Below are 24,478 nucleotides of genomic sequence, written 5' to 3'. Positions count from 1 at the left end.
AGAAAGTAGAGGTGCTGACTTGCTTTCCCTGTAACGTTCTGCACCCAGACAGATCCTCTGAAATAACAACACTGAGGCATTTAAAGTCACTGATCCTCTGCATCTCTGATCTTCTGATGAGGATTGGCTCATGGACTTCCCATTTCCTCCCCTTGTAGTCAATAATCAGCTCTGGTCCTGCTGACATTGAGTAAGAGGTTGTTGTTGTGGCACCAGTGAGCCAGATTTTCAATTCCCCCTACTATATGTTGATCCATCGCTGCCTTTGATTTGACCAAAGACAGTAATGTCATCAGCAAATGTAAATATGGCATTGGAGCTGTGCTTAGCTTCACAGTCATAAGTATAAAGTGAATAGAGCAGAGACCTAAACACACAACCATGTGGTGCACCTGTGCTAATGGAGATTGTGGAGGAGATGTTGTCGCCAGTCCAAACTGACTGGAGTCTGCAAGTGAGGAAATTGAGTATCCAATTGCATAAAGAGGTATTGAGGCCTAGTGCTTGGAGCTTATTGATTAGTCTTGAAAGGTTGATAATACTGAATGTAGAGCTGTAGTTAATGAAGGGCATCCTGATGTATGCACCTTCACTGCCCAGAAGCTCCAGGTGTGAGTGAGGAGCCAATGAAATGGAATCCGCTGTTGACCTGTTGTGACAGTAGGCAATTGGAGCAGATCCAAGTTGCACCTTGGTCAGGCACTGATATTTTTCATCACCAACCTCTCAAAGTACTTTATCATAATGAATTTAAATGCTACTGGATGATAGTCATTGAGGCAGTTTACCACATTCTTCTGAGGCACTAGTATAACTGAAGCCTTCATGAAGCAGGTGGGTAGCTCAGACTGCCAAAGTGAGAGGTTAACGATATCAGTGAACACTACAACCAGTTGACCAGCACGTGTTTTCATTACACGACCAGGCACCCCATCTGGGATGAATGCTTTCTGTGGGATTACCTGCCTGAAGAGTGCTCTTACATTGGATTGTCAGGGGCTGTGGGAAGATGCCTCTCAGTTTTGATGATCAAAGAGAGCATAAAAATCATTGGGAGCGAAACCTTGTTATCAACTATGTCACTTTGTAGAAGGTAATATCATTCAAGCCCTGCTATGGCTGTCAAGCATTCTTCAGTGATTCAACTTCACATGTGAGATGGCTTTCTGAGGGTCATGCAGTGCCTATCAAAAGTATTCACTACCCTTGGAAGTTTCCACGTTTTATTGTTTTACAACATTGAATTACAGAGCTGATGAAAACTTTTTATAGGCATTGTAGCCAGACCTTTTGTGTTTACTTGGTCACCAGACGTGAACGACCTATCTGGCTGTCAATAGATCTTTTGGTTTATCCAGGGCTTCTGGTTGGGGAAGACTCTTGAATCTTTTTGTGGGGACACAGTCATCTACAACTGTTTTTATAAAGTCTGTGACAACAGTAGCTTATTCGTTCAGATCCTCTGATGAGTCCTTGAACACGCCCCAGTCCACCGACTTGAAGCAAGCCCATAGCCACTCCCCTGCCTCCCACACCCACTTTTTTGTTGTCCTTATCTCTGGAGATTTGCACTTTAGCCTCTGCCTCTTTAACCTCAAATTGTCAGGTTTACCAAAATGCAGACTAAGGTTGGAACAGTAGGCATTCCTAATTGTAGTGTAACAGTGGTTGAGTGTGTTGAGGCCCCTTGTGCTGCAGGTGACATGTTGATGATAACTGAGCAGAGGTTTCTTCAAATAAGCCTGACTGAAGTCCCCAGCAAGCCGTTGGGGTAGCCTGTTCCTTCTTTGCCAATCACTGCACTGAATACCTCGAGTGTTTGTTTACATTGACCTTCATGGAGGAAAACTGTCTTGATAAGTAGAACTGCAGATTGCAGTGACAGTAATTCAGATGAAATATATTTAATAGTTTTGTAAGCTGCCTGCAAAATGTGCTTCACCAATGCTGTCCTGGAGCATTTACAGTATGGTGTACAGTTTTGATCACCTACCCACGAGAAAGATGTAAATAAGTTTGAAAGAGTACAGAGAAAATATACAAGGTGTTGCCGGGTCCGGAGGACCTGAGTTCTAAAGAAAGACTGAATAGGTTAGGACTGTATTCTTCAGAATGCAGAAGATTGAGTGGAGATATGATAGAGGTACTGTATATAAAGTTATGAGGGATATAGACAGATTAAATGCAAGCAGGCTTTTTCCACTGAGGTTGGGTGGGACTGCAACCACTCAGAGGGTCGTGAAAGTGTGGAACGAGCTGCCAGCACAAGAGGTCCATGTGAGTGCAATGTTAATGTTTAAGAGAAGTTTGGATAGGTACATGGATAGTAGGGATATGGAGGCGAGTGGTCCAGCTGCAGGTCGTTGGGAGTAGGCAGTTTACATGGTTTTTGGCATGGACTAGATGGGCCAAAGGGCCTGTCTCTATGACTCCATGACAAAACCACATGGCTTCCAGGAAGATTTCAGGAGATCTGACTTCCCTTCTCTTTACTCTCTCTGCATCTTCACTCATATCTTCCTTATTTACTTTGTTTTCTCCTTCTTTCTATTTCTGTTCCTTCATCTACCTTACCCATTATTTCTCTGTTTATCCCTATTTACAGTGAGGGAGGACAGAGGTGAATAAAAACCACAGCATCCCTTATAAATCTCCAGATTTACGGGAGAACTCCTTACAAAGTAACTAATAAGGCAGTAACAGATTGGTACTATAATGCAGTCAGAAACATCAATCAGTATCAAATCTATTTCAGATTAGATTCAGCTTTCCGGCAGATTCACAAAGAAGGAAAGCAAAGCAGTTTTTCTCCTTTCATAGCAGGAAGGCTCAGCTGTGCCCAGCTTTATGGAGCCTCATGCTGATCCATTCTCTGCACAGCCAGTAAGTTTGAAATTCTCCCTGAAGTTTGAACCTGTATGCAACTTATCAGTAACTCTTATTTCACAAAGCTGCTGTTCGATTGTGGAAAATTTCATCAAAAGATACGGCTGGCAGCAAAAGACATGGAAAAAGTCAAAAATTTAAAATAACATTTCCTTAGAAGAAACTTCGTCTGAAAAACTTCCAATTTGTTTCAAACTATTTGAAATCGGTATCCAGAACTGTTGGATTAACCAAACAGTTAATGGTTTGTTACTAACTCTGCAAGTAGGTACTGGACCTTATCAATGTGACATCATGTAACCTTCACATTTCCCTATAATCCACAGAAGGATATAGGAGCTAGAGCAGGCAAAATGGGATTAGTTGAGATAGGCTGGCATGGATATGATGGGATGAAGGGCCTATTTCTGCGCTGTACTGGTTTTATAACTATTTGATTCTATGACCTGTGGAGCAGACTAAGCCAACCTGTGCTTCTGAATGGGTTAGCTCATGTGATGTTGAAAGGTTCCAGTTTATAAATAACACCAAGCGGAAGTCAGCTGAGCAAAGCAAGCATCAAGCGGCAACACATACCCCGAAAGGAGGACAGGGAATTAGTTAGCAGGCCAATATTAGTAGGGTTTTCTCCAAGATCAACATCTCATGCTTTATAAATCATTTGCTTTATGCAATCAGTTTCCAATCGACTTCAGCCAACTATGTAAATCTAATTGGCATCACCTCATCAAAGAAAAGGGGACTGGAAGTGTTTTAGGAGTTTCCATCAAATTAACCGAGGCAGGACGTTGTGAGAACCAGAAACATAAGAGACTCTGCAGATGTTGCAAATCCTAAGCAACACACACAAAATGCTGGAAACCAGTCAGCATTTGTGCAGGCAAATAAACAGTCGATGTTTTGGGCTGAGACCCTTCATCAAGACTCATGAAGGGTCTCAAGAACATTTAGTGCCAAGACACAGAAGACTTCATTCCTCTTCCTTCCCAACACCTCGCTGGAGGTAATAACAATATTGTACAGACCTCAATCTTGGCACGTGATCTACCAGGTAGAATGACTCTTGCCCTCACACATGCTTCTGAGACCTAGATCTGATGCCTTAAAGCCACTGGAAAGATAAAGATACCACCAACATTATCTGTACAGAATCCTCGGGGAAGGAGAAGCAAGTCAACACCAGACTAACTATTCCCTGCACTGTGGCCTTGATTATTTGCCATCTCCCTAACCCATTTCCATCCATAGTAATGTGTGCTCACTGAGGACTAGTTTGGGTTTATGAATCAGCTTGCCGAGGCTCAATTACATTAATTTCCTTCTTAGTTTACAACAGTGGTCCCCAACCACTGGGCCACGGACCAGCACGTGCTACCGGGCTGCGAGGAAATGTTATGATTTGTCGATATGAAACGATATGAGTCAGCTGCACCTTTCCTCATTCCCTGTCACGCCCACTGTTGAACTTGAATGCACATGAGGTCATTATGCACTCAAAGTCATTACCCACGTGAGGTCATCAGTCACCTAAACGCAGTGATCATTGTTTGGCCTTGGGTAACCAGCCACCTCGCGCAGCCAGCGAGAAGTGCCGTTGATACTGGGTTGGAGTGCAGACAGATGGGTGCCGCCTCTAAACCTGTTCAGCATACCGAATGTTCGTGGGGAACCGGGTGCTAAAATATTCACAGACGGCCTAATTCGGGCTCAGGGTTCCATAAGTAGCAGAGCAGCTACCTCGCTGCGATCTACTGAAAGTCGTCCCTCGAGCCAAACTTTTGTTGGTCGCTCTCGCTGGACTGTGACCACCACGGCCCCAGTACGGGGACCTCTGGCCCTTACCTTGTCCTCCCACTGGTGTGTTGCAATGATTTTATATGTTCATACGAGGAAAATACTCACTGTGTGTTTAATATTAAATTCGTTAGATAAACCCTTTTAGAAATGAAATTGAGTGTATTAGCCACTTATAAGTGACTTACGGTTGACTTATCACCTATATTCCGGTCGTGATTAACACCGCCACTCGTCGGCCGGTCCGCAGTGCAAAAAAGGTTGGTGACGCCGGTTTACAATGTTTAAAATGTGTTTGGAAAGCAAAGGATTAATGGGCTGAATGGGACTATCTCATGGTCAACATGACAATTGGACCGTATAGCAGTACTTTGTGCAAATCTGTGAACCTCTGAGAGTCTAGCTCAGCCCACTGACACTTAGACTCTTCCCTGTTCCACCTTGAGCTTCACTCAGCACATTCCAGTCCAGGTAACACAGCCAGAACTCAGCACCAGAGTCACAGATGTAAACCCTTGACCATTTTCTGCCCTTTTCACAGATGCTGCTTGACCTGGTGAGTGCATGCGGTATTTTCTGATTTAATTTCAAATGTACAGTACTTCTGGTCACAGCACTATGAAATGCAATTTCTAACATATCTTAACATGGATAAGTGAAAGTCAGCATTATGTGCTGAAGCTCTCACACCTGCAGGTGATGCTGTGAGAGGAACGATATATTTTGCAATGCCAAGAGGTCTGCAGAGGGTAACTCTAACATAGACATGTTTTTCATACCAAATTCATCAGCGTCTCAATATGAATGATAGTAAAGCAAAACCACCAAAGATTGATTACTCCCAAAATATACTTAATGAAACTTAATCACTGCTTGCCTTTGATAGCAATCACTGTAAATATTTAAATAAATTTTAAAATAGATTGTTGATAAATCCCAGCAGCACCAATTTGCCCCTATCTGTCAAATGCCAGCACCTGCTCATGCCCCTAAGCTTTCCACGTGTCTTTTTTGAAATGTCTGTGGTTCTTTGATCAAAGCTAGGGTAAGTGGACAGAAGGACAGAGACCAGTGAAATGGACCTCTCCCTGAAAAACAGGGAGAAGAAACAGACAATTACAGTAGGCCAAAGGAATTTTACACCAACAGGAAATAACTTGTGATTGACTTCAGGAGTCACACTTTAAAAAAACAAGCCTAACTCCTAATTTTTCTGCATAATATTGACAAAGATAATTCAACAGCTGCAAGATGTCAGAAGAAGATGACATTTTGTACATAGGTGTACCTTTGGTCTTATCTTGCAGATGATTTCCTGATCAATACCAAATGTCCCTCACAAAAGTAAAGCACTTACTAATCCCTAATGTTTAATAAAAAGATAATTAGACAATAGCATAAGGCAAATCTTATCCTCCGTAATAAAGCATCCTCATGATGTATTTGCTTTCAAACCTTAGGCAAGTGTGTGTACATTTTTTTCTGCAGGCACTGGTGTTTACTTCAGAACTTCATGTTGTACTAGAGAGAAATCAAGGCCAGATAGTGTGCCGAGATTGAACCTTTACCACTGTATTCAACTGAAACCAGTACAGGCTGGCTCTTTGCACTCGTAAACACCACATGATCACTGTGTTTTTGCAGAATTATAATGCTGTTTGTACTACGCTTTGGAAGTATTTTTGTATCTGGAGGGAATCTTCAAGTCCAGTGACTGTCTGGAAAAGGTCAAAATACTTCATGCTTCATGGTATCTTCTATATGATTAATACGTATTTATCACAGGTCTGTCTGTTTATAAAACTGCTGAGGCATACAGCGTACTACCAATGAAAGAATGCTCTGTTCAGCAAAGGTGAAGACCACTCTGTTGTTGATTTGAAGTTTATTAGCCCATAACAGTGGCTAAAACCTTCAGGCTGGCACTGTTTAAAAGATGATCAAAATGTAAATCAACTTAAACTTAATAAATGCAAAAAAGCATGGTTGCTAATCTTAATGTTAAATCCAAAAGAGCAGATCTAAATGTGATGAACTCGGTTAAGCATGTGATAGTGAAATCGTTATCAATTTAGCAAATTCGCCATTTTGATTCCTCTGACTTCAACCCACTATTGACCATGCAATACACTCACGTTAAGTCCAAGACCTACTTCACAAATCTTATCTCCAAAGTCTCCATCTTTCCATGTCACTACTTCCGATCATGAAAGTGGATCCTTCTTATTACATATGATCATCCATCCCAAGATAATATAGTGCACTAAATAGAGACCTAAATGATCCTTTGCATTTGTTTTAGTAGGCCTCCATTAGTCTCGATAGACCATGGATTTGCACCTTGGAAAGTTTCCAAGGCGCAACCCGAGGCAAGGTTTTTTTTATGGAAGACAAGCAGTTGCCCAAGCTGCAAGTCTCCCCTCTCCACGCCACCAATGTTGTCCAAGGGAAGGGCATTAGGACCCATACAGCTTGGCACTGGTGTTGTCGCAGAGCAATGCCTTGCTCAAGGACACATACGCAAGCCTCAGCCAAGGCTCAAACTAGCGAACTTCAGATGACTAGACGAACGCCATAATCACTTAGCCACGTGCCAACACACCTTTGCATTTACTGTTGTAAGAAAATATGAAAATCACACTGTCATGCTCCATATGCATCTGCATTGTAACTTGGAAGAACAAACGCACACTATCTTATCCTCAGAAAAACAACCTAAGCAGCATGTTGAAGGAGGATTTAATATATTATATTCCAGTGCCAACCCCGATTCAAGGTAGCATTCATGCTGGCTCTAGAAGACTATAGGTTCATGCCATAGATCTCAGCCCACAGTCTGAGCTGGCTCCTCTGACCCGTACTGAGATCAGACTGCAGTTTCTGAGTCTCGTGTTTCAAGTGAAACATGCCAGACTCCAGAGAGGCATGACAATGTTGGCCTTGTTTCCACATTTGAGATAGGACTCTGATTTTCCCATCCTTGCTGCACTTACGAACTCTGATGTGAAAGAGAAGAAAATATCTCTGAATCCCTCCCAAGCAAGACAGGCTGTGTGATGATGATTTGCCAACAAGCGGCAGAGCAGCAAAGAGTGCAGTACAACAGAGGGATCTGGGAATACTGATCCATAATTCCTTGACAATAGCCTCACAGGTAGGTAGGGTCGTAAAGAAAGCTTTTGGCAAATTGGACGTCATAGATCAAAGTATTGAGTACAGGAGTTGTAAGTTTATTTTGAAGTTGTATAAGACATTGATTAGGCCTAATTTGAAGTATTGTGTGCAGATTTGATCACCTACCTATAGGAAAGATGTAAATAAGATTGAAAGAGTGCAGATAAAATTTAGAAGGATGTTGCTGGGACATGAGAATCTGAACAATAGGGAAGTTTTAATAGTTTGGGACTTGATTCCCTGGAACATATAGTAGAAGATTGAGGGAAGTTTGATAAAGTTATTCTAAATTATGAGGGGTAAATGCACTGAGGTTGGGTAAGACTACAAATAGAGATCATGGGTTAAGGGTGAATTGTAAATTGTTTAAGGAGTACATGAGGGGAAACATCTTCACTCAGAGGGTGGTGAGAGTGTGGAACAAACTGCCAATGGAAGTCGTAGATACAGGTTTGATTTCAACATTTAAGAGAGGCTTGGGTAGGTACGTGGATGGGAGGGGAATGGAGTGCTATGCTCCAGATGAAGATTGATGGGACTAGGCAGATTAATAGTTTGGCACAGCCTCAATGGGCTGAGGGGTCTGTTTCAGTGCTATAGTCTTCCGTAGCTCTATGACTCTAACTGTATGCGCTTTAGTTAATGCATTTAATCAATTCTCAAACTATCTTGTTTGAGCACAAAATCCAGATGACACCCCAATGCACTGGTAAGAAAATTCCACACAGTTGGATAGGATATCCTTTTGAACCATAGCCCCATCTTCCCTTTAGTCTGGACACACAAGATGTCATTCCTAGGACCATAGGGAAGTTCTCATGGTTACCCTACCCAATATCTACTAATCATTAGTACTCCTAAAACAAAGGACTCACCATTTCTCCCTTGTTGCTTGTAGGAATTTGCACTGAACAGGTGGGCCAACATTCTTCTATTACAACACTGACTACAAGGACCTTATTGGTTATAAAATGCCGAGAGAACCTGAATGGTATTACAACAATGCAAGCCTTGGCTTTGTTTACTTGATGGAGATCTGCATTCACCTCTAGTAAGCATTAAACAGGTTGTATTTGCCAATATTTACTATGTTGGAGCTGTGGATATTGAGAAAGGGGGCAGCTAGATATAGAATAGTTAGAAATTTGGGCAGATAAATGGCAGATGGAACTTAATTCAGACAGGTATGAGGTGGGCGATTTGGAAGGTCAAATGCAACAGGTCTGAGCTGGCCTGAGGCCTCCATCGGTCAGAGTTGACCATGGATATTGTGTCCTAGCTGTCTAGATATGGAGAGCAAGCTGAGGCCCATGTAGCGAGCTTCCCCCTCCACACATTTGATGAACCCAAAGGAACGGCAGAGACCGATACAGTTTGGCACCAGCAGCGTCGCAGGAGTTTCCAGTCAACGTTGAACTTAATGCAGGACTGCCTTAGGGACTCCAGCTCCAGATTTTTCTCTCAGGGTTTACTCCCAAAGCCTCGCCCATGAGTGGGTATGGCTGCAAGGCAACAGAGGTTTGAAATCAAAGTTTTCCTTCTCCTAGATGAGCTGCTTTCCATGGTTGATGAACCCCATCTGCCCGAAGTGACTGGTTTTAAGGCGCCAGTAACCTGCCTTTGCCCCTTCTCCTGTGTGTAGAAATGGTTCTGCTGGACTGAGTAGTTAAGCCACACGTGGAGGCCAGGAGCTGGACTTGGTTGTCAGAGGCTATTTGAGGCACACGCCATTGGGAGCATTCAATAGGTAGTGGGAGCTCGTCCACATCACCACTCTCGGCTATAACAACCTTAAGGAACCAAGGAATGCAAGAGGAATGCCGTAATAAATGGCAACATTCTTAGGAGCATTGATGTACGGAAGGATCTTGGCTCCTTGTAAGTGGCAAGAGAAGTGGACAGAGTGATAGTAAACCCTGTAACATGTTTTCCTTCATCAGAATCTGGACGTTACAGTGACGGTGGATAAGGAAGCTGACAGGTTGGAGGTATATGAGAAAATAGCATTTTCAATGAGGCAACGAATTGCAAAGTCGTGAGGGATGTCTGTTTGGTGTTTCAGGATAAGGCAACGGTTTGGGAGTAGTGGGCAGAGATCCATGTGGTATTGTCTGTGGGTGAGTTTCATGAAGTGAAGCAATTGACCCATTTGTCAAGCACTCAGAACAGGTACTAGCATGGGAAATCCATGCTGCCTTGGGCTGTTCCAGTGATGTGATCACAATGTCGATCCAAGTTCATCTCAATTGTTCCAAAAGATGTGTTACATGAGGAAATGAAGGACATTTGCCCTGATGATACAGGACAGAGGCCAAGGTTCCACCAGTGATTAGGGCCAGGAATTTCCCTGTTTAATTTCTATAGTGACACAAAGCAATGCAGAAGTAGTTATTATCACAGTTTATTCAAAAGAAATTGATCTCCAATTACACAGCACTTAAAGAATGCAGACACAGTTGGAATTAGTACTCAGGGATGAGTTATCTGGAGGCTGGATCTGTTTAATTCATTCTGAGTTTGTTATTGACAAGCATTGCCTAGCTGGCTTGAGAAGATGATGGTTGTCTGACTTGTGTATCACTCATAGTAGCGTAACACCACTGAAAGGCTTGCTGAACCTCAATACTTTGTATGATTGAACTGAGATCTCATACACTGAACTGGGTAAAGATGACTGATTTTTTTCCCTCGAGCATGGTAACCCACTTCAACTTTTATCACAAATCCACAGCTTCATGACAATTCATTCTCACTGATCTAAGATTCTTCCTTTCAGATTAGTTAAATCTGCTACCATCGTGCCTATTTCCAGCACTAATTTCATGGCCCTTCATTCTCGTAATTTCCAGAAATCGATTGATCTGTGTTTTAAATGAACTTATTCATGTCCCTTTGGGATAGAGGTTTCTAAATCCACCTCCTTTTAAATGAAGAATTATTTCCTTATTGAAGTCCTAAACAGCCTGGTCCTTATACTGAAACAGTGCTGCATGCTCCTAGTATCCTCAGCCAGGGGAAACATCTTTACTGCATCTAGCCTGCCAATCTCTTTAGGGGTGTTTGTATGTTTTGATGAAATCTCCTTTCAATTTCCAGAGCTATTCAATCTCTTCTCATAGGTAAGAAGAGCAGACCTATACACAGCATTTCAGGCTTAGTCTCAATTCTATTTCAAGCCAAAAAAACAAGTAGGTAACTGTTGAGATATGTATTTTGCAAACGGAACAAGTAGAGTTCAAAGTAAATTTATTATCAAAGTATATATATGTCACCATATGCAACATTGAGATTCATTTTCTTGTGGGCATACTCAATAAATCCATAATAGAATAATAACTATGATAGAATCAATGAAAAGCCATAGCCGCTTGGGTGTTCATTCAGGGTGTAAAGCATAGCCAACTGTGCAAATATCAAAAGAAAGAAATAATAATAATAAATAAATAATAAATATTGAGAACATGAGGTGAAGTAGAGAAAGAAAGTAATCGTCAAACAGTACTATTGGATTATCCAAGCTCCTTGGAGAAAAGAGTAAGTGAGAGGAATCTTTCCTTGGTTGATAAAGCACAGACAATGTCACACCAAGGGCAATTACCGGCAGTTAGTAATCAGCAAAAAAATAACTGGAAAGTTTCAAAGATTGAAGCGACTACAGATGAACTCAGCATTACAGCAGATTACTTTGATAGAAAATGGTTCACTTCTTCATTTTCCTCGATACAAATCCATGTCACTTGGACACATGATAAAATGCAAGCTGGAAATAAAATATGCTTATTTATTTACAAACACAAGTGTTTGTGTGGTTGCTGGAAATCCAGAACAACACACACAACATGCAGGAGAAACTTTTCCTTTCTTTCACGTAAAATCTGAAAGAGAAAATTTTATTTCATATGTCAAATTTTTGGTGAGTAATTTGTGAATTCTCCAAGGGCAAATTTACATTACCCAAACAGCCTGTATTAATTTGACATCTGAAACTTGAATTCACTTTACTCACAGTGAAGAATTTTATTTGACTTCTTCACCTAATTCTACTTTCCTGAACAAATGCATCTTAAATAAGAATCAAATGAGTTATTCAGCCTAAGCCTTTGTTCTTGGCCCACAAAGGAGATCATGCTTCTGCAGTAAAGCCCTGGGAACTTTGCATTCTTGACAGGAAGAAATTAGAAGAAGTTCCCTTTCAGTGTTAACAAATGGTTGACAATATTGGTAAATATTGATATTGTGTTAGGTTGTACAATTGAGTTCTATTAATTGAATAAAACAAATGAATCTGCCAGTTTATCATTTCCCTTTAAGGGGATTTTGGTTGCTGGCTGTTCCTTCAGCCTTTAGCACCCCAAGTGCTGCCGTAGTGTTGTTTTACAACACAAAATCAGGAACGATAGCAAAGGGATTTGGGAATTCATTTTTGCTTGTGGACCATTGAGCTACAGTATTGACTGAAGAGCTTAACAGTTCATGTGTGGTATTCTGTGATAGATAGTAATAGCTCTGGGAGGTGAATGTTGGTGGTGGAGGGGTTGGAGATGGGGAAAAGGTTGCAGATAATTGAATTTCTCCCCAAATGACTAGTTAGACTCAAGGATTAACGTTGTCAAATTCTGCAATGAAGCAGGACATGTGAAGCAATGTAGTTCTGTGAAGTTGTTACCAGTATGATAAAGGAAGACAGTGAAGCCAACAACAAAATTTGGATGGATGACTCAAGGCTTTATTAAAAAAAAAGCAAAGCAGCAAACCTGTGGAGCTAAAGATATTTGACAGATTTTCAGCAATAGAATTTAGCACGGAAGGAAGAGCTTATGGGTTTTAATGGTTTCCAGTGGCAAAGGTCAACATTTAAGATGACTGGTACTACCAGATGAAATTTCAAAAACTACCAGGAATCCCAAATGGCATGTTGCTTGCAATGTTTCGGGACTTCACTGAGATGAGGGAAAACAAAGGAAGGAGATGAGGATCCATAAAACAACTTTCAGAAACCATGGAAGTGAAAAGAGAAAAATAACAGTGGGGAGATGGATTAGAAATTACTGGCCCTCTGCACTTTGGACCCATTTGAGAATGATCGAGAAGATCTAGATGAGTGCACGTAGGAGAGGAGCTTCTATGTCCTGTCCTGCTGTGATCATTTCTGAAGCATGCTGAAGCATAGCTCTTGCAACAATTTCCCTTGATGTCACAGTTCAAGCAAGGAATAGAAAAGAGTGCAATGTGAGCCCGTCATTGGGAAGAAATTATACATATAGTCACGTATATGGACACGAATCCAAGGGTATGGAGGAGAAGAATGAATGTGAATGGGAAGTTCATTTCAAATTTTACTAAAACCTATATACTTAAACAGTATTATCTTCAGAGAACAGGAATGACTCGGGGGTTAGAAAGTGGTGTTGTGAAATATCAAAGAAATTACCTATCAAAAGTATATGAGGAAAGCTGGTGGCGTGGAACACCACCAGATGAAATGGATTACAGTGTAAGGCCTAAACATCAGAAAATAAAACTACATTTGCAATCACTTCCAATTTGGACAAGACATAGAAAGAAAATTATCTCCATGTAACAATCTCGACTGAAGTACTTTTGGATTTTTTTTTGGAATTTGTGTACAAATGTGCGGTTGGGAAAGTAATACTGGCTTTATAAGTGAGTAATAATGAATGATGTTTTGGGCCTGTTAATCAAATTTTGGAAATAACGATTACGGGTGGGGATGGAACATTGCTTAAGAGGAATAAATGGGAAAAAGCTACTCAAAACAGAATAATATGGAGAAAAGAATCAGTGCCTTAAAGTCAATTTCCTATCTCTTATAAGTTGTTAAATTTAGGATGCATTTTTAATCTTTCCGTGAATTATCCTGGTTCTGATATCTTAGATCACTTTTATAGCTGAGTCCCAGTTCCCTGTACCTACATGTTTGTCTATTAAGCGTTAGAAAACACTCCTGGCAAAAACAAACTGTGAACTCAATTTAGTATTTCTTGTTCATTAAGGCTTCATAACATTTAACATTGATTTTTAAAATGTACAGGGCAGCAAGTCTGACTTTGTTTAAAATTAAAATAACTATCAACTTTATTAATCATAGTAAAAACAAGTGAAAGAAATCATTACATTTAATTATATGCACAATTAAAATATCAACTTAATGCTAAACCATTATTTTACAGATACCCTTCTAAAATTAAGTCCCCGTCGTTTCTATAATCAATTCTAATTTTGGGAGATAATTTGTTTACCTTATCCTTTCCTATGAAGGTTCTGATTACCTAGAATGTTTCTGAAAAGCCACTGAGTAAAGCAATGCTGACTTTCTCTCAGTAGCTCTTTCAGGAACTGTCAGCTCCTCAAGCTGGTTGCTCACCTTTTCTCAGACATCTACATCCATGCATTGAAGTGCAGAATGCAAGGACAATCTGAAGGTCATCCTCCACCCCCCTTCCCCACTCCACCAACAATGGGCTTCCAGTGTGCTGTGATAGGTGGCCGGGTGTCCTTGTCCCATAAATTCATACTGGGTCTGACTGATAGGAGGATCATAACTTATTCATTTGTCTGACATTGACAATCCCTTGTACAAAGGATCAATGAATTTATTTTTATTTATTTAGTAATACAGAATGGAGTAGGCCCTTCTGGCCATTCAAGCCAAGCCCCAACAAACCTGATGAACTCTAGCCTGATCACAGGGCAATTTACAATGACAAATTAACCTACCCAGTAAGTCTTTGGACTGTGGGAGGAAACCGGAGCTCCTGGGGAAAACCCATACATTCCATGAAAACTCCTTACAAACATTGAACTCCAAACCCTGGAATGCCCCAAGCTGTCATAGCATCATACTAACCGCTATGGTACCATGGTACTTTTTAAATGTCCCCGTTTATTTTTCTTGGTATTAAGCAGTTTATATATATTTATTTATTCTGTTGTTAGAAAGTTCCTAGCATCAGTGGGTTTGATAGCAGTAAATATTACAAGGCAGGGCCTCAGGATCTATCTCCTGAGGATTTGCTGCCACAGGGAGCCCAACCCACCTGACGGGACTTCCCTCGAGTGCAAAAGAAAGCTTACCAGTTCTCTGTTTCCTAAAAAGTTTGGTGCAGGCACAAGGTGAGTTGAAGGTCTGGTCCAGATCTAGCCCAATCAGACCCAATTAATCTAACAGAATCTGCATTTCTGTTAAAATTTCCCTCAGCTGCAATGGCCTATTTCTGGAAATACTTGGTTCAAAGTATTTGGCTGCTATGATTTGAACCAAACTCAGCACACTGCATGTGTATTGTCAAAGAAAATTCAACGCATTGCTCAAAACCACCATTAATTAAAGAAAATTGAATGTATCTCACGATGTAGTCATCTAAAGAAGCATGCTACAGAGATCTTGAACAGAGTTTTTACTTTATTGGAATACAGGGGGACCTGAAGGAGGCTGATTGGGGACTTGATAGAGGTATACAAAACTACGAGGTGTGAAGACAGTACAGAGAGTAGAAATATTTCCCTGTAGCTAAGGTATCTAAGAATGAAAGACATATTTAGCTTAAGAGGTAAGTGGTTTAAAGGAAAATGTCATCACACACTGCGTGGTTCTAAACTAGAACAAACGACCAGAGTGGGTGGTGGAGGTAGGCACTCTCAAAACATTAAAGAAGTATTTAGACAAGCGCCTGAATGCCAACACTTTGCAGGCCACATAGCAAGTGCTGGTGATTGGCATGAGTGTAAATAGGAGCTGTGTACTTAATATTTGAGTAAGATTGTAAATATATTGTTTGATTAAGCATTCTTTGTTCTTTACATAACTCATTATGGTTTATATATAAAAGTACATGATTGGCATACGTCATTATGCCATCATGTCATATGCGCATGCCCCACCAAAGCAAAAATGAAGATGACAAATTTCATCCCTGGACTCCCGTGTTTGTTTTTCAATTAATTTTATGTTTTGGAGTTACAAATTGTAACAGTGGAGACGAGGAAGTTTTAAATGAACCCTGCATGACTACCTACCTGTTGAAGTGCATCTGTTTGTTAAAGTTTTAAAAAAGCACAGTGAAACATCCAAGTTTTTAAAAAAGCACAACACGTGCTTCTTTGGGAATGGACAGAGACAGTAGAGTTAAAAAAAAGGAAGAAAACAGAAGAAATTCATGGGTTCAAAAATAGTGATAATGATCATAAATAAAAATAAAAGCAGAAATGACTGGCTACATGAGAAAGATAGCTGTGTTCAATTGCACAAGAGATGAGTGGACATTATATACTGAGTGAATTGAGCAGTATTTTGAAACAAATGAAATAGCCAATGAAAATTGATGCCAGATTTGCTGAGAGCGCTGGGTGGAAAAACATACAGATTGCTTAGAAGTTTAACTGTTCCAATCAAATCAACTGAAATGTGCTTTGCTGATATTGTGAAAGTATTGCAGGAACATTTAGAACCGAAACCATTGTTGACTGCAGAACGCTTTAGGTTTCATAAGTAGAATCAAAAGGTAGCGGAGTCTATTTCGACATACATGGCTGAATTGAAGAGGTTGTCGAAGCATTATCAGTTTAGTAATAATGTACTGAGCGATTGTTTTAGTTTGTGGAATCTTACAAAAAAGCATTCAAAAGCAGCTCCTAACTGAAGCACAACTTACATTTAAAAGAGCAGTTGGAGTAGCTGTATCATTGAAGACAGCAGACAGAGACACAATTGAGTTGCAGTCAGGAATGAAAGTGAGTGTGAACAAAATTGCAACCTCTAAGCAGGCACAAGCCTGGCCAGACCAATTGTGGTACAATTGTGGTCTGGGCACACATACAGAAGATCGATGTAGGTTTAAAGGCAAAACTTGCAGAAAAAGCTACAAAATAGGAGACATATAAAGAATCAGTCAGGCAGACAAAAATAAATTGACTGCACAGGGAAGAGAAAAAGAGAAAAAGTCAAGTTGCAGCTTCAAAAAGAGCACTGATCTGAATGCTGTGGGTGAAAAATTTGATATTGATGAGTGGCACAGGACTGGGTAGCCTTGAGATTTACAGTGTGTCTTATGCTAGCTTCCATTAGATATGACTTACATTAGAAGCATTAATTAAAATGGAATTGCACCCTAGTTCGGCAGTTTCAGTCATTCCACAAAATGAGTTTGAATGTCATTTCAAAGATACTGAACTGAAGCTTGCAGTTTTCAAACTAAGAACTTATACTAGAGAAATGGTAACTCCTATGGGAATGACATTCGTAACAGTGAAATACAACAACTGACAATCCATATTGGGCTTGTATGTGGTAAAAGCAGGAGGGCCAGCATTGAGGGGATGTGATTGGCTGAGACAACTACAAGCTGATTGACTATCTATCCACCATCAGCATGCCACATCCCTGAAATAGAGTCAACAGAAAGCAATTTCAGAAAGGTACTGGATGATGCCATAGCTGTGTTCATGGATGTCAATGCAAAACTCAAACACATCAAGGATAAAGTTGTGTTAAATGAAAATGCTGCATCCAAGTTTTACAAAGCTTGTCTTGCTCCTTTTACCCTCCGTGATAAAGTAGCCAGTGAACTAGATCACATGGAGGCTGAAGGAATTGTGGAGCCCATGGGCAATACCAAAGGTCCCAGTCTCCAAGAAGAATGGGTGTGTTGGGATCTGTGGTGAGTTTAATTTCACCATCAAACCAGTACTGAAAGTCTATCAATACCCTCTGCCCAGGATAGGGGATATCTTTGCAAACCTTTCTGAAGGAAAACACTTTGGCAATGTGGACTTAGCCTAGACCTACCTACAGATGGAGCTGGAAGAAGAGTCCAAAGTTGTTCACACCATAAACACTCATAAGGGACTTTTTTGGTCTCGTGAGCTTATTTTTTTGGAGTAGCATCTGCACCTCCACTCTGGCAGAAAGCTATGGACCAAGAGCTGCAAGGCTGCCCAGGCACTCAGTGTTACCTGGATGACATTATTGTCATTGGCGAGGTTGACAAGGAACACTTCCAAGATCTCAAGACAGTGTTAAAAAGTTTAGAAGATCACAGGGTCAGAGCATGATGCAACAAGTGTGAATTCTTCAAACCAAACATCACTTACTGTGATCATATCATTTACGCTCAGGAGTTATGCAAGTGTGCTGAGGAAATTCAAGCAGTGGTGGATGTCCCAAGGCCAAACGACGTGTTGCTGTAGCAGTCCTTTTTAGGAATTGTCAATTTCTATAACAGGTTTCTGCCAAACCTGACTACTGAGTCTACCCCTTGCACTCATTACTACAGATTGGGAAAAAATGGCAATGGTCAAAGCAATGTGAAGTGGCTTTCAAAAAGTTAAGTGGTGATGGCAGATACTGTACTTACACACTATGATCCACATCGTCCAGTAAAGCTTGCTTCTGATGCATTGTCTTATTGTACATGTGTGGTCTTGTCACATGTTAGGAGTAATGGATGTGAACATCCCCATAGCCTTTCTATCAAGTACCCTTACCACCGCAGAGAAAAATTACAGACAGATTGACATTGAGGATTTGTGTCTTGGTTGGGCTATAAGACATTTCAACCAGACTTGCATGGGAGAGAGTTTACCCTCATTACTGATTATCAACCACGTGTGCATTTCCAGTCGACAGAGGGTGTTCCACTAACAGAGGCAGCAAGAATGCAGAGATGGGCTCTGTTATTTGAAGGACACAATTATAAGATTGAATTCAAGAGGACATCTAATCATGGAAATGCTGATGGAGTGTCCCATTTACCCTTGGATAAGGAGATAATGTACCTGAAAACTTACAAAAGAGGACACTTCTCGACATATTCTCCCTAATGCAAGTCAAAAGTCTCCCTTTTACGGCAGAGGAGATCCAATGGGAAACCAGAAAAGACCCCATACCGTCTAAGGTCTGTTTAGCTACCAAAAATGGCTGGAATATGGAGCAGAAATTCCAGTTCCTCCATTTTTGCCAGAGCCGGAATGAATTTGCCCAGGATGGGGGTTGCCTCATGTGAGAGTTGTACCATCCTGGCTGAGAGCTAAAGTGTTGAAGGAGCTACATGCCGGTCATCTAGGCACGGTCAAAATGAAAGCATTGGTTCAAAACTTTGTCTGATGGCCTGGGATAGATCAGCAGATTGAACAGCTGTTCAGGATGCCAACACGTACAGAAAATGCCAAGAGCAGCACCTCTACATTAATGGGAATGGCCTGAATTGTCCGGCAGTGGATTCATATGCATTTTGTCAGACCACTTACAGGCAAAAAGTTCTTGGTAGTAGTGGACGCAGGACAAAGTAGCCAGAATTGCTCCCAATCACTTCCACTACAGCTTTGCACACTCCTGACATGTTGAGAAGCCTCTTCTCGAGGACTGCTGTTCCAGAGCACTCAGTCGGTGACAATGGACCACAGTTTGTTTCTGAACAGTTTCAGTCATTCCTGAAAATGAATGACATATTAAGTCTGCATCATACCACCCTGCTACAAATAGCTTGGTGAAAAGGTTTGTCCAGAGTCATTGTCAGCAGAACACACTACACTGACATTCAGTCAGAAGCTCGACAATTTCCTTCAGGACAAGCAGTCCTGGTGAGGGATTACAGAAGGTGATCGAAAGATTAACTACAGTACTGGACCACTCTCCTACACAGTGTCTGATGTCACCTGGAGATGACACATTGATCGTTTGAGGAGATCAAGGTCAATTATTAGAGAAGAATGGTGGCCAGAGCTGTCAGAACAACTTCCTTCAGCCCCGGAGTTAATTCTTACAACCACACCATAGGGAAGGCCTCAGAACCTGAGCTGGTTTCACAGCCACAGATCTCAGCAGCAATCCTCCACAGCGATTAAGTCTTCATGCCTGAAAAGGACAACTTAGAATGTTATGGATGTCTATATAAAAGTTATATACTCTCTCTCACTCTCTCTTATATATATATAACTTTTTTCCTCTCACCCCTTATGGGTGGTATGTATGTGTATTTTTCCCTCAATCTCAGGACCTTTACCAGAGCCCTGGGAGTTTGAGGGTTTGGCGCAGTATCCTTGCTGTTCCTAGTAGTGCATTCTAACGGACCCAGATCTCAGATGTTCCAGGGATTTGTTGGAACCACTCTCTCAGTCCAAGTGTCACAGCTCCAAGTGCTCCTGTCACCATTGGGTTTACTCTGGCTTTAAGTTTCCACTTCCTTTCCGTCTGCTCTTTCAAGTCCTGGAATTTTGGTAGTTTCTCATATTCTTTCTTCCAAATGTTAGTGTCATTCAGGATTGCCACATCTATTTCTATTGCTTTCTGCTGTTCCTTGTCCAGTGTTACTATGTCCAGTTGGTACAGACTGATAAGTACCTGCTTATCCATCTGTATTTGGAAATCCCAAGGATCTTAGCTTTGTCGTTCTTCACTACCTTCTCGGGCGTTTCCCATTTGGATTTGGGAGTGTCTAACCCATACTCAGCGTAGATGTTCCTGTACACAATTCCTGTGACTTGTTTGTGCCATTCAGTGGATGCTATCACTGCCTACATCTTGCTCCCTGCTATGATGGGCTGGATGGTTTTGGTGGATTCTTGCACAGTCTGTATCTTGGGTCTTGTCTAGTGTGATAGACCCCTGATCTTGTGCTCAGCGCCTGCCCTTGTGCAGCAATGAGAAGCACCTCTGTGTTGTTTCTCAGCCCTGCCATTTCCAGCCATTGGTAGGACTTTCTTACGTCAGCCAGCTCCGATATCTGATGATGGTCTATCTCGTGCAGTGGCTTGTCCTGCCGTGGCCTCTGGTCCTCTGGTCCCCTGGCTTCATCCACTTCCATTTCCATATCCCCTGCCTGCTGCCTGAGGTATTCTCCAGCAGGTAATCCTTAGGGGCCATCTTCGTGACACACTCATGGATGTTTCGCATTTCTTCCAGGACTGTATCCTTGGCACTTCCAAATCCCATCCTCCTTTATTCTGACTGGTGGATAGTTGATCGACGTTGGACTCAGGATGGAATCCTTCATGTATTGTGAGTGGTTCCAGGTCTTGACGTCAGTGGATTCCAGTTTGCTCCTTGGCCAGCAAGCTATTGCAGCTGGATATCTGATGACTAATAGGGCAGATATATTAATGGTTCTGATCTTGTTCTTCCCATTCAGCTGCCTTTTCAGACTTGTCTCACTCTTTGGAAGTACTTGGATGTTGCAGACTTCCTTGAGTCCTCATGGTGGCTTCCATACACATGCAGGATCCCCAGGTATTTGTAGCAGTCCTGTACATCTGGTATGTGGCCTTCAAGTAACTCGACTCCTTCAGTCTTGATGAGTTCACCTCGTTTCACTAATATCCGGCTGCACTTTTCCAGTCCAATGACATCCCGATGTCTCTGCTGTATACCTTTGTCAGGTGGATTAGTGAGTCAATGTCTCTTTCATTTCTGGCATAGAGCTTGATGTCATCCACGTACAGGAGGCGGCTGATGGTCACATCACTCTTGAACCTGTGCCCATGTCCACTCTGAGATGATTTGACTGAGGGAAGTCAAGCCTAATCAGAACAGCTGTGGGGATAGGACATCACCTGGTATATTCCACATCTGATGGTCATTTGTGCTATTGGCTTAGAGTTAACTTCTAGCATTGTCCTCCAATGGCCCATTGAGTTCTCAAAGAAGGTCCTTAGTGTCTTGTTGACCTGTACAGAGAGAGGCATTCCAGGATCCATGTGTGGGGCATTAAGTCATATGCTTTCTAGTAGTCGACCTGGGCTGAGCCAGGTTAATTTACCTAGTCTTGCAATAGCACATTACTGTTTTATTTACCAGCAATTGGAGCTTGGAGCCTCTGGTTCCATAACTAATCCCCCTCTGAGCAGGGTTCAGGAATTTACACACAGGTCCCTTCAGCTTGATGGCTATGATGACTGGTAGGAGCTTCCAAGTTGGTGACAGGCAGGTTACAGGCCACGAGTTTGATGGTGTTGCTCCTTTGTGAGGATCTTTCATTATGAGTACTGTCCTTCCTGGAGTTAGCCAGTCGAGGTGGGAGCCTGCTTCAAGCTGCTGGTTTTTTTGAGCTGCCAGCCATGTGCGTAATGCTGTTAGTTTCTTCAGCCAATAGGTGTGGATCATGTCGGGCCCTGGTGATGTCCAGTTCTTCATACTTGCTCCCCATTTCCAGACATCTACTGCTATGATGGTGACTGGTTGGGAGATTTCAGAGGCCTTGTTGTAGGTCTTCAGCCTTTGAGTACTGGTGTTATATGATGCTTCCTTCTCCCATATGCACTTCTAGATGCTGTTTTAATTGGTTCAGGTACTGGCATGTTGTTGCTTTGGAACTGTGCAAGTATTTTTCCTGGTTCTTTGGAGAAGACTGCAATTACTTGCTTGGCTTACATCATTGCACCACCATGTCATCTGTATGTGCCTCACTACAGTAAAGATGAAGTAGACAAGTTTTATCCCTTTTATTCAAGTTAAGTTTATATCCTGAAAGTATCCACTAAAATCTTTTAGTGTTTCCAAAAGATTAGGAATTGATTCTTCAGGGTTCGAAATAAACAACAAAAGATCATCTGCATAAAGAGAAATCTTATGCATGGTTCCATTCATAGAGATACCATGAATATTTTTAGCTTCACGTAGTGTTATTGCCAAATGCTCCAATACAAGATTAAATAATAAATGACTTAATGGACATCCCTGTCTAGTACCATGAGAAAGTGAAAAAAAAAGGACCTGAAATTGTTAGTAATAACCGTGGCAATAGGATTCTTATAAATCATTTGAATCCACCTATTAAAATTACTACCAAAACCAAATTTTTCTAATACTTTAAACAAATATGGCCACTCAACTCTATCAAATGCATTTTTCTGCGTCGAGAGAGATAACACATTGAGGTTGCTTAGATATTGGTGAATATATAATGTTCATCAATCTCCTAACATTAGAGAAATAGTAACGGCCTTTAATAAAGCCCGTTTGATCCATAGAGATGATTTTAGTTAAAATATTTTCCAAGTGGTTAGCCATTATCTTAGAGAGAATTTTTGCATCCACATTTAATAGTGAACTCGGTCCAAGTGATGAACATTCAGTAGGATCTTTATCTTCTTTAAGGATTAAGGAAATAGATGCTTCATAAAAGGAAGAAGGTAAACTACCCTTCTCAAAGGATTCATGAAATATTTCCAAAAGATACGGAGAAAGTAATCTTTCAAATTTTATTGTAAGATCCTACCGAATAACCATCAAGTCCGGGAGCTTTACCTGATTGCATTAATAAAATAGCTTTCTGAATTTCATGCTTGGTAATTGGAGCATCAAGCATCTGTTGATCTTCAGCAGAAATTTGATCCGTTTTTATATATAATGATATTCCTTTTAGAATTATTAATACTTTTAAATATTTAGATATTATAATTACTAAAAAAATATAAAGATCTTTATAAAGCTAATATAGTTCCTTTAATGGACTCCATGAAACAATTATTTTCTAGATGGAAATCACTTACTCTCTCTTTAATAGGTCATATCCATGCTGTGAAAATGATGATTTTACCTAGATTTTTATATATTTTCCAAAATATACCTATCTTTTTAACTAAAAATTTTTTTGATCAAACTGGCTCTCTTATTTCTTCCTTTATTTGGAACAATAAAAGACCAAGAATTAATAAGTATAATTTACAAAAATCTAAAAAAGATGGTGGACTTGCACCTTCTAATTTAAGACAGTATTATCGGGCTGTTAATATCAATTATGTTTTTGGCTATATTGGCTTGACAAGTGCCAAAAACCACCATGGGTTGATTTGGAATTAAAAGCTGTTAAACAATTTTTTTTAACTTCAATATTAGGAGCTCCACTACCTCTACAACTCTCTAAATTTCCAAATTTTAATCTTTACTCTGTTATTAAACAGTCCTTATGGATTTGGTTTCAGTTTCGCAATTTTTTTAATTTTAAAATTTAAAATCGGTATAAAAGTTTTTTATATTGAAACTTTTTATTTAAACCTTCAATAACCAATCCCGTTTTTCTCCTATGGAGAAGTAAAGGGATCCGTTCTTTTACAGATTTATTTTGTGATGGTCGATTGATGACTTTTGAAGAGTTAATTAACAAATATTCTCATTCAAGTTTCATTCCTGGGCTTTCGTGTTTTTCTTCTGATTAGTTTAATGTTATGGAGTTACAAAACATAGGTTCTTCATGATCAGCACAGACGTGGTGAGCCAAGGGGTCTGTTTCTGTGCTATATGTCTCCCTAACTATATTCTAATTACCTATGTGCAATAATCATATTCCAGTGGTATATTTTGTTCTACAATATACCGTATTGTTATTTTTTCTGAAAATTTTGAGACCAAAAGGCAAAAGTGAAAAAACTGCAGATTAAAAGGGAATTGACTATTGCAAATAATATATAAAATAAAATTGTAACTGTCATGGGGCAGAATAGGAATGAGAGATCTACGGAGTCAAACAGTAGAGTGAAATGAATCTGATAAGAGTTCCGGGGGAAACATACTGAAATGTACAGTAGGGAATATGAACGTAGCTTTATTTTGGCTATTCAGGAGTCAAAACTGGCTGCAGTAGGATACTCAGACATTTTCAGATGGAAGTGG

The 24,478-nt window shown here is 40.7% G+C and overlaps 1 protein-coding gene and 1 long non-coding RNA gene across 2 annotated transcripts in view; one reads left to right on the top strand and one right to left on the bottom strand.

Annotated features, from left to right (window-relative positions):
- The window catches only part of LOC132397144 (uncharacterized), a 62,755-nt gene extending 56,540 nt beyond the window's left edge, over positions 1–6,215 (bottom strand). Inside the window, exon 1 of the long non-coding RNA XR_009513274.1 lies at positions 6,136–6,215. This is a non-coding gene — a long non-coding RNA (uncharacterized LOC132397144). The remainder of the gene's footprint in view (positions 1–6,135) is intronic.
- LOC132397142 (potassium voltage-gated channel subfamily KQT member 1) overlaps positions 1–24,478 on the top strand; it is a 795,097-nt gene that overhangs the window by 756,677 nt on the left and 13,942 nt on the right. The gene's annotated exons all lie outside the window — the stretch shown is intronic.

This window comes from Hypanus sabinus, chromosome 7 (genome assembly GCF_030144855.1).
Source record: "Hypanus sabinus isolate sHypSab1 chromosome 7, sHypSab1.hap1, whole genome shotgun sequence".
Taxonomy (NCBI): domain Eukaryota; kingdom Metazoa; phylum Chordata; class Chondrichthyes; order Myliobatiformes; family Dasyatidae; genus Hypanus; species Hypanus sabinus.
This window is presented reverse-complemented; position numbering and strand designations above follow the sequence as displayed.